We start from the raw sequence: 14,226 nt of genomic DNA, 5'->3' as shown, positions 1-14,226 counted from the left end.
AATAAGAGACCTCTCAGCTAAGAAAAGTCCAGGACCAGATGGTTCTAAAACGGAATTCTACAAGGCCTTCAAAGCTGAGCTCACACCAATACTCCTCCAAATCTTCAATGAAATTGTAAGAGAAAGTTCACTACCGAACACATTCTATGAAGCCATCATAACCCTCATCCCAAAACCAGGCAGGGACTCATCAAAGAAAGAGAACTATAGACCCATTTCTTTGATGAACATTGATACAAAACTTCTCAACAAAATTTTGGCCAATCAACTTCAACAATTTATCAAAAAAATCATACACCATGATCAAACAGGATTCATTTCAGGGATGCCAAGCTGGTTCAATATACGTAAATCAATTAATATTATTCATCTCATCAACAGGAGCAAGGATAAGAACCACATGGTTATCTCAATAGATGCAGAAAAAGCATTCGACAAGATCCAACACCCCTTTATGATGAAGGTTTTGGAAAAATTAGGAATCCATGGAACATTCCTCAATACAATAGTCTGTATATGACAAACCTACAGCCAGCATTATACTTAATGGTGAAAAACTAAAGCCATTTCCTCTTAACTCAGGAACAATACAAGCATGTCCACACTCTTCCCTTCTCTTCAACCTTGCATTAGAATGCCTAGCTACAGCAATAAGAGAAGTTGCAGACATAAATGAGTTCCAAATAGGGAAAGAAGAAATAAAACTCTCCCTCTTTGCAGATGACATGATCTTATACTTAAAGCATCCCATAGATTCCACTCCCAAATTACTCAAACTGATTCAAAACTTTGGCAAGTAGCAGGGTATAAAATTAACCCTAAAAAATCAATGACTTTTCTGTATGCCAACAATGAGAAAAGTGGGGCTGAAATTAGGAATGCAACTCCATTTGTAATAGCCCCACAAAAAATAAAATACCCAGCATTATTCTTAATGGAGAAAACCTCAAGCCATTTCCTCTTAACTCAGAAATGAGACAAGGATGTCCACCCTCTCCATATCTCTTCAATCTAATATTAGAATGCGTAGCTTCAGCAATAAAACAAGATGGAAACATAAAAGAGATCCCAATAGGGAAAGAAGAAGTAAAACTCTCCCTCTTTGCAGATGACATGATCTTGTATTTAATGAATCCCACCAACTCCATTGTCAAATTACTCGAGCTGATTCAAAACTTTGGCAAAGTAACAGTGTATAATATTTACTCTCAAAAATCAATGGCTTTTCTGTATGCTAACCTTGAAAAAAGCGTGGCTGAAATCAGGAAAGAAACTCTGTTCATAATAGCTCCACAAATAATAAAATACCTAGAACTTAACTATAAACAAAGAACTGAAGGACCTCTATGATGAAAACTTTACAAACCTGTAGAAGGAAATCAACATAGAATTTAGAAAGTGATAAAAACTCCCATGCTCCTGGATTGGCAGAAGCAATATCGTGAAAATGGCAATATTTCCCAAGGCTATCTTCCAATTCAACAGGATTCCTATCAATATTCAACCTAATTTCTCAAGGAAATAGAAAAGACAATCCAAAAATTCATACACAACAATAAAAGACCTCGAATAGCAAAAACAATCCTGAATAGAAAGAACAGTGTTGTAAGAATATCAATAACAAATTTGAAACTCTACTACAAAGCCATAGTAATCAATACAGCTTGGTCCAGGCACAAGGAAAGACATCAGGACCAATGGAATAGAAATGAGAACACAGAAGTGTTCCGACAGAACTATAGCCATCTAATCTTTAATGAGGGAGCTAAAAAATAGAATGGAAGAAAGCCAGACTCTTTTGTAAATGGTGCCAGCAAAATTGGTTAATCATTTGTAGAAAATTAAAGCTAGATTCTTATATGTCACCCTGTACCAGAATCAACTCCAAATGGATCAAAGATCTCAGTATCAAAGCAAACAATGAAAACATTACAGTATGGAACAGGAGGAACCCTAGGTTTCCTTGGTGCAGGAAAATATTTTCTTAATAGAGACCCAGAAACAAAACAAATCAAAGAAAGGTTGGACAGATGGGATTGCATGAAATTGCAGAGCTTCTGCTTGGCAAAGGACTTAGCTAGCAAGATCAATAGAAGGCCCACACTAGCCATACAACGGACAAGGATCTCCTATCTAAAATATACTTAGAACTCAAAAAATTAAATCCTCCAACAAATCCTCAAAGCATCAACTGCCCAATTAATAAGTGGACTAAAATCTTGAAGTGAGAACTTCTCTGAAGAAGAAAGAAGGATGGCCAGTAGACACATGAAGAATTGTTCACCTCCCTAGCCATAAAAGATATGCAAATCAAAAGAACATTGAGATACCACCTCACTCCAGTTAGAATGGCTATAATCAAGAACTCTAATAACAACAGATGCTGGAGGGGATGTGGACACAAGGGAACCTTACTGCATTGTTGGTGGGAGTGTAAACTTGTTCAACCACTTTGGAAAGCAGTATGGAGGGTCTACAACAGACTCCACATAGAGCTTCCCCATGACCCAGCAATCCCACTTTTGGGCATTTACCCAAATGATCACAAACAAGACCACACTAAAGCTACCAGCACAACAATGTTTATTGCAGCATTCTTTACCATAGCTAAGAAGTATAACCAACCCTGATGCTCCTCACTAGATGAATGGAGCAAGAAAATGTGGTACATATACCACATTTCTTTGCTCTATCAAAAGAAGGATATTGCCCCATTTGCTAGGAAATTGAAAGTCTTGGAAAAAATTATATTAAGCCAGGACCAAGGAAACACTGGTTCCAAGCTTCCCCTATTTGCAATAACTAGTATATATCTGAGACAAGCAGAAACAAATAAGTTGATATTAGATGAAATGAACCCCAAGATAAGGATTCAAATGTTTATTTTTTTGTTTCTTGCGATTGTTCCTAACATATTCATAAGATTATTTCTTTGTTGCTTTGTATGTTCTTCCCTCACAGTATAACCCTTTTTTCACTGTATTTGATACTGGTATACTTAGTGGAGGGGAAGGGAAAAAACAAATTGTTTCAGTAGGGATCCAGGTGGACCCATTGCAACAATAAGATGTACAAGTCTTTATGTCAAAAAACAAACTTTACAATTTTGGCAGTGGGCGAGGGGTGTATTGGGTTGGGGTGGATGGGAAGAGATGGTAAAGGGAAATAAAGGAGGATGCAAAAATAATTGATCAGAAATGTACTCATTACATTGCCCATGTAATTGTAAACTCTCTGTATTGTATTTTTACAATGAAAAAGAAACTAAAAATATAAAAAGAATCTCATGAACTTTCCTACCTGGGCTGGCTTTGAACTGCAATCCTCACATCTCAGTCTCATGAGTAGTTAGGATTACATGTGTGAGCCACCTGTACCCAGCTTCCTCATTTATTTTATTTTTTTAATTTTTTATTGTGAAAATACTGTACAAAGGGGTTACAATTACATGGGCAAGATAATGAGTACATTTCTTATCAAGCATTGTAGCCTCATCCTTTGTTTCCCCTTCTCATGCCTTCCCATCCTCTCCCCCCCTCCCCCCCCGCACCAAAGTTGTAAAGTTGGTTTTCGACATGACGACTTGTACATCTCATTATTGCAATGGGTCCACCTATATCCCTATTTAATCGATTTGTTTTCCTATGTTGAATTCTAGCTGACTCCTTGTAGTTCCTAGCAAACTACAAAGTAGGGCTAGTTGTACCTCATCCATTACAGTAGTCCTTGGGTATAAATGACTGCTGAATGCAGGAAGGAGATGCGTCTAATATAAAATACACTGCTGTCTTGGTATTTAAAAAAAACTAACAAACAGCTGAGAGTAGTTCACATCTGTAATACTCAGAATGATGACATCTGATAATTATGCTGAATTTTGATTAAAGCTCTTTTGGTGGTTTTTATTATAGGTTTTATTTATTTTCCTATTTTACTGTTTCTTATGTGACTACTGAAAAACTGAATGAGTTCCATGGCTTCTGTTCCTGGATGACTTTGGAGGTGCTCTAGAAACTTCATCAGAGGCCAAACTTGTTCTACTCAGTTGAGTAGCCAGCCACAAACCTGTAAGTGACAACACTTAACGTAAGCAAAATTACATGAAATTAAAAATTCAGACAGTCAGTTTACCTAGCCATATTTTAAATAAAAATAGAATTCAAGTTTCAGTTAATGTTAGTAAAGTTTTAATATATTATTTCTATCTATGTCCTCTGTCACACTGCCACAGCAGAATGTAAAACGTATGGGATATCATGTGGCTCCCAAGGCCTGGACATACTTACTTACTCTGTTTCTTTACAGAAAATGTTTGTCTGACCATGTTCCCTAGTGAACATCATTTATTATGCAGAGCTACTCTCTTTTCCATATACAGTTATTCTCCCTCTTCTTTTCTCTCTCCTTCTCTCTTCTCTCACCCAATCCCTTCCTTTTCTTGTGTTAAGGATCAAAACTCATGCATGCTAAGCTGCTAAGCTGAATTCCAGCCCTGTTTGATGACGGGGTAGATTTTCGGGGCTTGAATTTTGGTCCTGGACAATGTCTGTGAACTTTTGTGCTCAAGGCTAGTTCTCTGCCACTTGAGCCACAGCCCCACTTCTGTCTTTTTGGTGGTTAATTAGAGATAAGGTCTCATTAGCTTTCCTTCTTGGGCTGAATTAGAACCATGATCTCATCAGCTTATGATTACAGGAATGAGACATTGGCATCTACCTTACATTTTTTTTAAGTTTTCAATTAGAACCTATATCCAAATGACATATATCTTCTTTAAATGTAAAAGAGAACAAGTGTGGGAACCTTTCAGAGAAGTAAACAACTGAAAACTGTATAGATTTAAATATCTCTGTATCATCACAAAATTGATAAGTATTTTTTTTTGTCGGTCGTAGGGCTTGAACTCTGGGCCTGGGCGCTATCCCTCAGCTCTTCAGCTCTAGGCGAGCGCTCTACCACTTGAGTAACAGCACCACTTCCGGTTTTCTGGTGGTTTATTGGAGATAGGAGTCTCACGGTCTCTCCTGCCCAGGCTGGCTTTGAACCGCGATCCTCAGATCTCAGCCTCCTGAGTTGCTAGGATGACAGGCGTGAGCCACCAGCACCAGACAAGTATTTCTATTAATAAGATATTATAAGGTGAATTTTCAGGACTAACACTAACAAAGTATTTGGAGAAATGATATTGCTTTATTTTTAGGTATCCAAGTCATATACTTTATTCTATATCTTAGCTTGAGAAATCTGATACATTGTATAGAATAATTCCTATGAATTTCTGAGGTACATAAAAATAATGACAGACCTGGTTCAGTCATTGATTTTAGAGTTCTAAAACAATATTTACAAATTACTTTGTATTTTAAGCCATACAGTATAGCGATTTTATCTAAAGCATGATTTACTGACACATATCACTAGAAAAATTTTCTTAAAAATATAGTGAATTTGGAAAATCAGTCTATACTCAAATCTTGTCAAATTAAGAATAGATTTGAATAGTGATGATACATGGCTAAGCAATAACTTGAAATAATTATCACTATCTATTTTGACAGGTAGGATTAGTAGCTTCTTCGATTTCTAGTTGTTATAATATTTATACTTAAGTAATGCTACAACAGTGTTAGAATCTTGACAATTTCGAAAGGACAGATAAGAAAAACAATCTCAAGCCAGCGCTAGTGGCTCTTGGTTGTAATTCTAACTCCTCAGGAGGCTGAGATCTGAGGATTGCAGTTAAAAGCTATCTCAGGCAGGAAAGTTCATGAGACTCTTATCTGCAATAAACCTGTAAGAAAACTGGAAGTGGTGCAGTGGCTTAAGTGGTAGAGCGCTAGCCTTGAGCTGAAAAGCTCAAATCAGACCCAGAATCCCGAGTCCCACAACCGACAAAAAAAAATGTTCCTAACTGGACAGATGGATGCAAATTGAGTACATTTTCTCGATGAAGTATATTTAGGGCTAGTTTTTCTATATTTTGTCTTACTTCATACGTTGTGATTTTTTGCAATGAATTGAAGGTTCTTAAGCTACTTTTTTTTATGAATAAATGAGTTTGTAATAAAGTAATTTTGTAAAAGATTGTCTATTTTCCATTATTCCTTTTTATCGTTTAAATCTTCCTCTTTGTTCTGCACCACCTTCCACTTCCACACGTTTCCAGAGTGTATCATAAGAAGACTGTACACATTATTCTGGGGTCCACCAGTGCCTCCCATGTCATTAGGTAAGGCTATGAACCACTCTTTAACAAATATCTGGGGATTTTCTTTCACTTTAATCCTAATGAATTAAAAATAGAAGGAGTTAGAAAAGTTCTAAGTCAGTGACTGCACTTGTGGTTTGCTGTGTACAAAAAGATCCATGAAAGCAGTAGTAGCAAGTGTTAAATTGAAGTATCTAGGAGAAATTATTTACCTATAAGCTCCCCTAACCTCTAAAACACTGAGAGAGCAAGTATTTTTCATTGTACACAGGTTTCTTGTTCAGTGTTCTGACCGTTGATTAATACATTCTGTTCCTTTTGCACTTGTAGCCAAAATCAACCTTGTCTTTGTTATTTTTTTTTTTAATTGTGAAAATGCCATACAGAGGGGTTGCATTTACATGGGCAAGGTAATGAGTATATTTCTTATCAGACATTTTTGCCTCCTCCTTTGTTTCCCGTCCCATCACCTCCCCCACCCCCGCCAAAGTTGTAAAGTTCGTTTATCGACGTAATGTCTTGTACATCTCATTGTTGCAATGGGTCCAGCTGTATCCCTATTTAAACCATTTGTTTCTTCCCTTCCCCTCCACAAACCTTGTCTTTGTTATTAATTTTAGTCATATATATATATATATATATATATATATATATATATATATGTATTTGTTTTTTGTTTTTATTGTGAAAATACCATACAGAGGGGTTACAATTACATGGGCAAGATAACGAGTACATTCCTTATCAAGCATTGTTGCCTCCTCGTTTTTTCCCTTCCCATCCCTTCCCATACTTCTCCCTTCCCCCTCGATCCTCTCCCTACCCCTTACCAAAGTTGATAAATTCGTTTTTCGACATAACAACTTGTACATCTCATTGTTGCAATGGGTCCACCTGTTATTCTTATCTCAAAGAAATGAATCAAACAGAGCACCGGAGCATGGTGTTCAAATATGTAACTGAGGTCTTTTTGCTGTGTCTCCCCATGAAGAATATTAGAAAGGCAAAAAAGCATGAATGAGAGACTGAGAGGGTAACACTATACTGACTTTGCAACAAGTTTATTTGCACAATGAAGTCATCTGTATATGAAGACAGAGTTCTCCTTCATGATCATGTCTTAAAGATTCTACCTCTTTTTTCTTTTCTTTTTTCTTATTTTTGCTAGATATATGGCTAGAACTCAGGGCCTGGATCCTGTACCTGAGGTCTTTTGCTCAAAGCTACTGCTCTACTACTTATATTCACAGCCCCACTTCTGAGAATGCCTGAGCACCGATGGCTCACACCTGCCGTGCATGAGACACTTATCTCCTACTAATCACAGAAAAATCTGGAAGTGGCGTTGTGATTCAAGTGGTGGACCACTAACTTTGAATAAAAGCAGCTCAGAACCAAGTACCAGAAAAAAAAGAGAATACTAGACAGATACCTTGAAGGAAAGTATAGGAATCTCTAGAAATAAAGCAAGGCTTTCCAAAAGCAGTGATGATTAGTCTATGTTCTACTATATTAGATATGATTTATGTGTCTTAATACTGAATATCTCTAATATCCTAGTCCCTTTTCCCAAAATAAAAAAAAATTGAAAACAAATGGCTTTAATTTTAAACCTATAAGAGTCTCATCCACCTACTGATAAATTTGAATGACCAAAAAAATAATTTTGGCGGTGGGGGTGTGGTACGAGTGAGAATTCTCAACTTTTGCCTCAGGAACATTTTCTTTTCAGATTACAGCTTTGATGATCCAGAAAAATGTTTAAACTAATTGTGTTGTATCTTAGACATTATTATAGAATTAAGAATATCTCTTTTAATCTCACTCTAACTGTGTATAGGATGAAAAAATAGTTTATTCCAATGTATTAGAATACTTCAGATTTTTTTGATTCTCCTAATCTGATAGTCATACTCTGAAAACAAATCCTTAAGTTATTGAAAACTGATGAGCTTTCTTTCTGCCACAGGACAAGGAGGAGACAGAACTTGCTTCACTTTATATAGCTGTGGAGGGGAAGGGATTGTCCTACAGCATCACCTTTGAAACTTTGGTGGTGAAACTTTGACATAAACATTCTCATCAGGGACATCAATTAAACCAAAATGAGTTGCCATGGTCTGAAGTCTCCCCTCCGGTTGCTCTGTTCCCATCTTGCAAGTTACATTCCAAACTAGAGATGTCCACCATGATAGGCAGACTGCTTAGTTTTTTTTGAAAGTCTATGAGTGAATGAAGGTATCTTACGGGACTTTATCATTGAGTGACATGCATGAAGAATTTACACATAATAGGAATCAGTTCTCAATTGTGGAGATTTGTGATGAGATTTCATATCTTATCCATTAATGTTCCATAGGCCAAGTACTTCAACTTGAATCAAAATGATGACATGGCAAAATTAAAATATAATAGTGTTTTCAAATCCAACTGCGAAGTATTTCTGCTCATGAAAACATAAAATGAGCTATCCTCATTGCCCAATTTAGTACTTGTTTGACCATATGAAAATTCTTCATTGTGACTAAAATTTTTAATTTATTTTTAAAAATGAAAAATATTTTAAATTCCCATGTGCATATCCCATTAGGAAGTTGAGGTGATACCCAGAAGCTCTCAGAACTCTATTCCTGTCACTTAGATTTTCTTGTGTGTGCCAGTCCTCTTTTTGTTTGTTTTGATTTGTTTTTACATGAGGCTAGTGCTCTACCACTTGCCATAGCTCTACTTTCATCTTTGTTGGTTATTAGTTAGAGCTTAGGGAAAGCAAGTTCCTTCCTGCCCAGTCTGATTAGCCACAATTCTCAGATCTTAGCCTCTTTAGGATTATAGGAATGAGCCACTGGTGCCCAGCTATGTTACTTGTATTTAAATCATGTAATCTTCTAAGGGTTCTCCCATCGTTTTTTGTAAAAATATGCCTCACCAAAATAAATAGTTAAACAACAAAATAAAAGTTATTGTGATTCTCCGAAATAGACAAAAATACATAATATTCTAAATTTAAGTGATAAAGTATATTTTTTGGAGTTGTTGTTGAAAGACCGTATATATTTAGTAGCATTTTGGAAAGAAATGAATCAACTATTCAGAGATAGAGCATGAAGCAAAATATATTTTATGAGCAGTATTAATGTGTACAACAGTTTTTATGTCATTAATATAATACACTTCATGTAGTATCGAATTACAGGTGCTAAGATCTGCTATGCATATGGTCATTGCTTAATTCTAAAATTCTGTCTTCCTGAGCATTTTCAGTTTTTCCTCAGTAGCAGTGACATTGAACCATAAACTCATACAGGAGTCACCTTTAGGCATTTTACTCTTAAGAAACAATTTCTTATTTATTTTCCAAATTTGTTTATTTAAGATCCAACACTGGGACTCAAATTTAATATCTGACTGTTTTCCGCTCACTAAGTTCTACCAACTGAGCCATGCCTTCAACACTAATTTCTGATTTTAAAGATTCATAAAAGATAATAGTGATAATTGTTCTCTGATTTTCTTCTCCCAGAAGCCCACATATAATTATGTTTGATTTAATAGTCTCTCAATATACTTATATGCTGTCTTTTTGGTTTTGTTTTTGTTTACTGGGCTTCAAATCAGTACCTTTCACTCTTACAGAAACTAGGCATTTACGGTTCATGCCTATAATATTGGCTGCCTCAGAGACTGAGGTTGAGCATCAAGTTTCTAATCCAGCCCAGGCAAAAAAGTCTGTGAGACTCTTATCTATAATTAATCCCGTAAATGAGTAGGAAAGTGGAGCTGTGAAAAATAGTAGAGCCCAAGCCTTCAGCGCAAAGGTAGAATGAGAAGTAAGGTCCTGAGGTCAAGTAGCACACAAAAAGTTAATCTCCTTTCCTGTGAAGACTTAGGGTCTGTGTTGGAGGGATGAATGATGCAGGCTCCAGCCTCAGGATTATCTGAGGACTGTATTTGTGTATGTGCAAAGCTCTTGGCATGCAGGGCTAGAGAGGTTACATGTTCTCTCTCCCTATCTCAAAACACATGTCACAGATTCCTGGGAGCTGACGAAGTAGCTCTTTTGCTTACTTAAGCATAGACGGACATCTAGTCAATCATTTTCCTGAGTACTGGGAAGTGGTTTGAACTTGCTCTAAAATAGTTTAGATAAAAATATACAAAGATATGTCTCATAGTGTGAGCAAAATTGTATCTGTTGAAATTCTTTGTGGGAAAGTCTTCTGACTAAATCTTGGCAAAGATAATGCTTGCTTGTCTTTAAATACCCACTAGCAATAAAGCAAAGCATGCAGTGGAAATTGCTGTTTGCACTCTCCATGCCCTGTGTCCTGGTGATTTCGTGACCTTTACCCAGGGACCCCAACCCCTTATACATTGACACTTTCACTTCAGCACTCTAATAAGTTAAAAGGATAAACATTGTATTAATTAATGGTTAACATTAATATAGCAATCATAAATTTTACTTATTGGTGATATTCCTTTACTTTCCTAAAGTTATTTATATACGAATATCATAATATAAGGAAATAATTCCTGTTTAACAAGTTTTTAATGGCAGTTAAGCATCAGAAATGTATACAAAGAGATTTGATTGGAAATAGGCATTTTCAAGTTATTCATATACATATATAATAGTTGAATAAGCTTGGCATGTACGAAAAAGGCTAAAGAAACCCAAAAGAATAGGGCCACACAGACTTGGGGAATAATAAAATATTAGCAAAGAGGTGATTCTGGAAAATAAAAACTCCGGAAGATTGGAAAACAAGAAAAATGTGTACCTATTTTTAACGACCTTGAAATATATATGTTCTTATTGTAAGTGGGTATATATGTATATATATATATATATATATATATATATATATATATATATATATATATATATATATATATGTTGTGTATATATATACATGGTCAGTCGAGTGGCCTGAACTCTGGGCCTGGGTTTCAGCTCTTCATCTCAAGGCTAGTGCCCTACTACTTGAGCCACATCGCCACATCTGGGATTTTCTGCTTATGTGGTGCTGAGGGATAGAAACCAGGGCCTCATGCCTACAAGGCAAGCAGTCTACCACTGAGAACTTCCCAGCTGCAAGTGGGCGTACTTTATTTTCTATTATAGAAAGTAGTGTATTTTACAAAGTTAACCATGACTGATATTTAATACTAACTGGCCTCTGTCTCATTAAATAAATTATTCTTAGAATGTTTCTTTTATTAATTCAACTTGCAGACAAGAATGGCTGCCATGTAATTAGGATGAGTAATAGGGATTTTTTTTAAATTTGTGTTATCAGAATTAAGTTATAAGATGTATAGAGAAAAACATATTTATTGTCAAAATTAGTTTGCTTTGCTTTCTAGTTCAAATTGCGTGTACAGACAGATTAGCTGGAATGCAGATGACAAAATAATGGCTCTTGGCAATGAAGATGGGCTTGTTTGTAACCTTTAGAAAATAAAAAAAAACTTATGAAATGGTAGCCTTTCTATACAACACCTTAATAACATCATAAAGGCATTATTATTGTTATCATTATTGTTATTATTATTATCATTATTATCATTATTATTTTGTCATGGGGCTTGAACTCTGGGCCGGGATGCTGTCGCAGCACTCTTCTGTAAAAGGCAAACACTACCAGTTGAGGCATAGTGCCGCTTCTGGTTTTCTGATGGTTAACTGGAGATAAGAATCTCATAGACTTTCCTGCTGGGGCTGGCTCTGAACCAAGATCTTCAGATCTCAGTCTCCTGAGTGGCTGGGATTATAGCCCTGAGCCACCAGTGCTAGCCTAAAATTATTTTTTAAAAAACAAACTATCATTACCCTTTTTAAAATCACAATCTGGCAATTGCTATCTATAATGTTTGTTTAGGAGACTGATGGCCTCAGGTTCCAACAATATAGTTGTTTCTGTGCACAATCTAAAACCTGTATTTCATGCTGTGTTCAGCCACTTGCAATTCTGAGATTTGGTTATTAGTTCTTTTAAGCATTATTTTTTCTCCGTTTTTCAAATAGAACACTTGTTTACCTTTAATATTCAAGTATTCTAAAATGGTTAATGTAGAAAATAGTCGCTAGTCACCAGTGGCTCTGTTTTTTATCCTAACTGCAGGGGAGGCTGAAATTTGTAGATCTTGATTTAAAGCCAGCAGAAAAAAATCTGAGACACACTTATCTCTGATTAAACAATCAAAATCCAGAAGAGGAAATGTGACTCAAGGGGTAGAGTAACAACATTGAGGAAAGACACTACAAATGACTGAGAGGTCTAGTTCAAACTCCATTACTCACTTGTGACACACACACACACACACACACACACACACACACACACACACAAACAAACACACACACACACTCGCCCTTACAGAAACACACAAAATACATTTCTCTTATAATCGCATCCTTTAGTAGTAATCAATGCTATAAACTCAGCACCCATTTTCTCCAAGTTTTGCAGGTATTAACCTAAATATATATATATATATATATATATATATATATATATATATATATATATATATATATATATGATAATATGTAATTTTGCATTTCTGTGTAGTAATGTAAGAGAATAATCAGCTTCATTTGATGGAATATCACAGGAACTGTTTTGTCCTTAACCTGTCCTCAATCTTGAGGGTTCCTCCCTGTGCATTCAAAAACCTAAAATCTAAGGAGACATAAAATTCTGTCTTTTTTCTTGAAGTTATGGACATGTTCTTCATTCCCTGATGTCATCAGATGTGAGCTCTAGAAGCCATTTTGTCTGGATTTTAAACTTAGACAAGAAGAAATATAGTGATAACTAATACCCCTCTGTAAATCACCTTCACAATTAAATTTTTTAAAGATTCCAGAGCTGGAATTTCAATAAAAATCTGATGACTGTGAGAGCTAAGAGGATAAACATTGTACTTCTTGGCTATTCAATGTGGATGCAGAGAACTTTTTTTTCATCTACAAAGAGATATAAATCAGTCTTTCAATATTGTGATAACATTGTGTAATTTACACACCACTACTAGGTACAGATGCCTCAAATCACATGGATACATAAACTTTGTTTCTTTTTTAAATATTCTCATAAACAGAAATTCAATGATAAAACATTTTTACATATTTCATTCTTTCTTTTTTCTTTTTTGTCAGTTTTGGGCCTTGAACTCAGGGCCTGGGCACTGTCCCTCAGCTTCTTTTACTCGAAGCTAGCACTCTACCACAAGAGCCCCAGAACAATTTCCAGTTTTTTCTGATTATGTGGTACTGAGGAATAGAATCCAGGGCTTCATACATGTTAAACATGCACTCTACCACTAATCCATAATCTTAGCGCTCATTCTGGGAGTGAGCTGGCCAGGATTCATGTGAACAGTTGTCTTTGTTTTTGTATTGCCTTGGTTTTAACTTTGCTTTTTGTGCCATTAGAAGAGCTTAAACTTATGAACTCATGCTCTAACTTGGCTTTTTCACAGAAGTCTGGCATTCACACTTTGGTGATTAATTGGAGATAAGTGTCTGACGGGCTTTTCTGCCCCAAATGGTTTGCAATATTGGTCTTCAGATCTCAGTCTCCTGAGTAGCTAGGATTATGGCATGAACCACATATACTGACACAAAGCACTTATCTTAACTTCAACTCAGAAATGTTGGTTGATTGCAAAAATTATTGTTTTTGTTTGGGGAGTTATGTTTTATTGTTGGTTCTTTTTTTTACATAACCTATTACTCTGTTCCTTAGGCATCAAACTATAGATCTTCCTGTTTTCATATTTCTGCATGCTTTGATTATGAGCATGTATTATTATGCCTGGCACAGAAACAAAAGTTGTCTCAGTTATTTTTTTTTATTTTTTCTGTCAGTCGTGGGTCTTGAATTGTGAACTTCCCCTGAGTTCTTCAGCTCAAGGAGACCATTTTACCAATTGACCCACAGCGCTACTTTCAGAAACATTTTTTAAATAATAAATTGGTAAATCAGAAACCTCCACTTTCTCAAAAATAA

Source organism: Dipodomys merriami, unplaced genomic scaffold (genome assembly GCF_024711535.1).
Source record: "Dipodomys merriami isolate MVZ:Mamm:240054 unplaced genomic scaffold, mDipMer1.0.p SCAF_589, whole genome shotgun sequence".
Taxonomy (NCBI): domain Eukaryota; kingdom Metazoa; phylum Chordata; class Mammalia; order Rodentia; family Heteromyidae; genus Dipodomys; species Dipodomys merriami.
The sequence above is the reverse complement of the archived record's forward strand: the minus strand, read 5'-3'. Positions refer to the sequence as shown.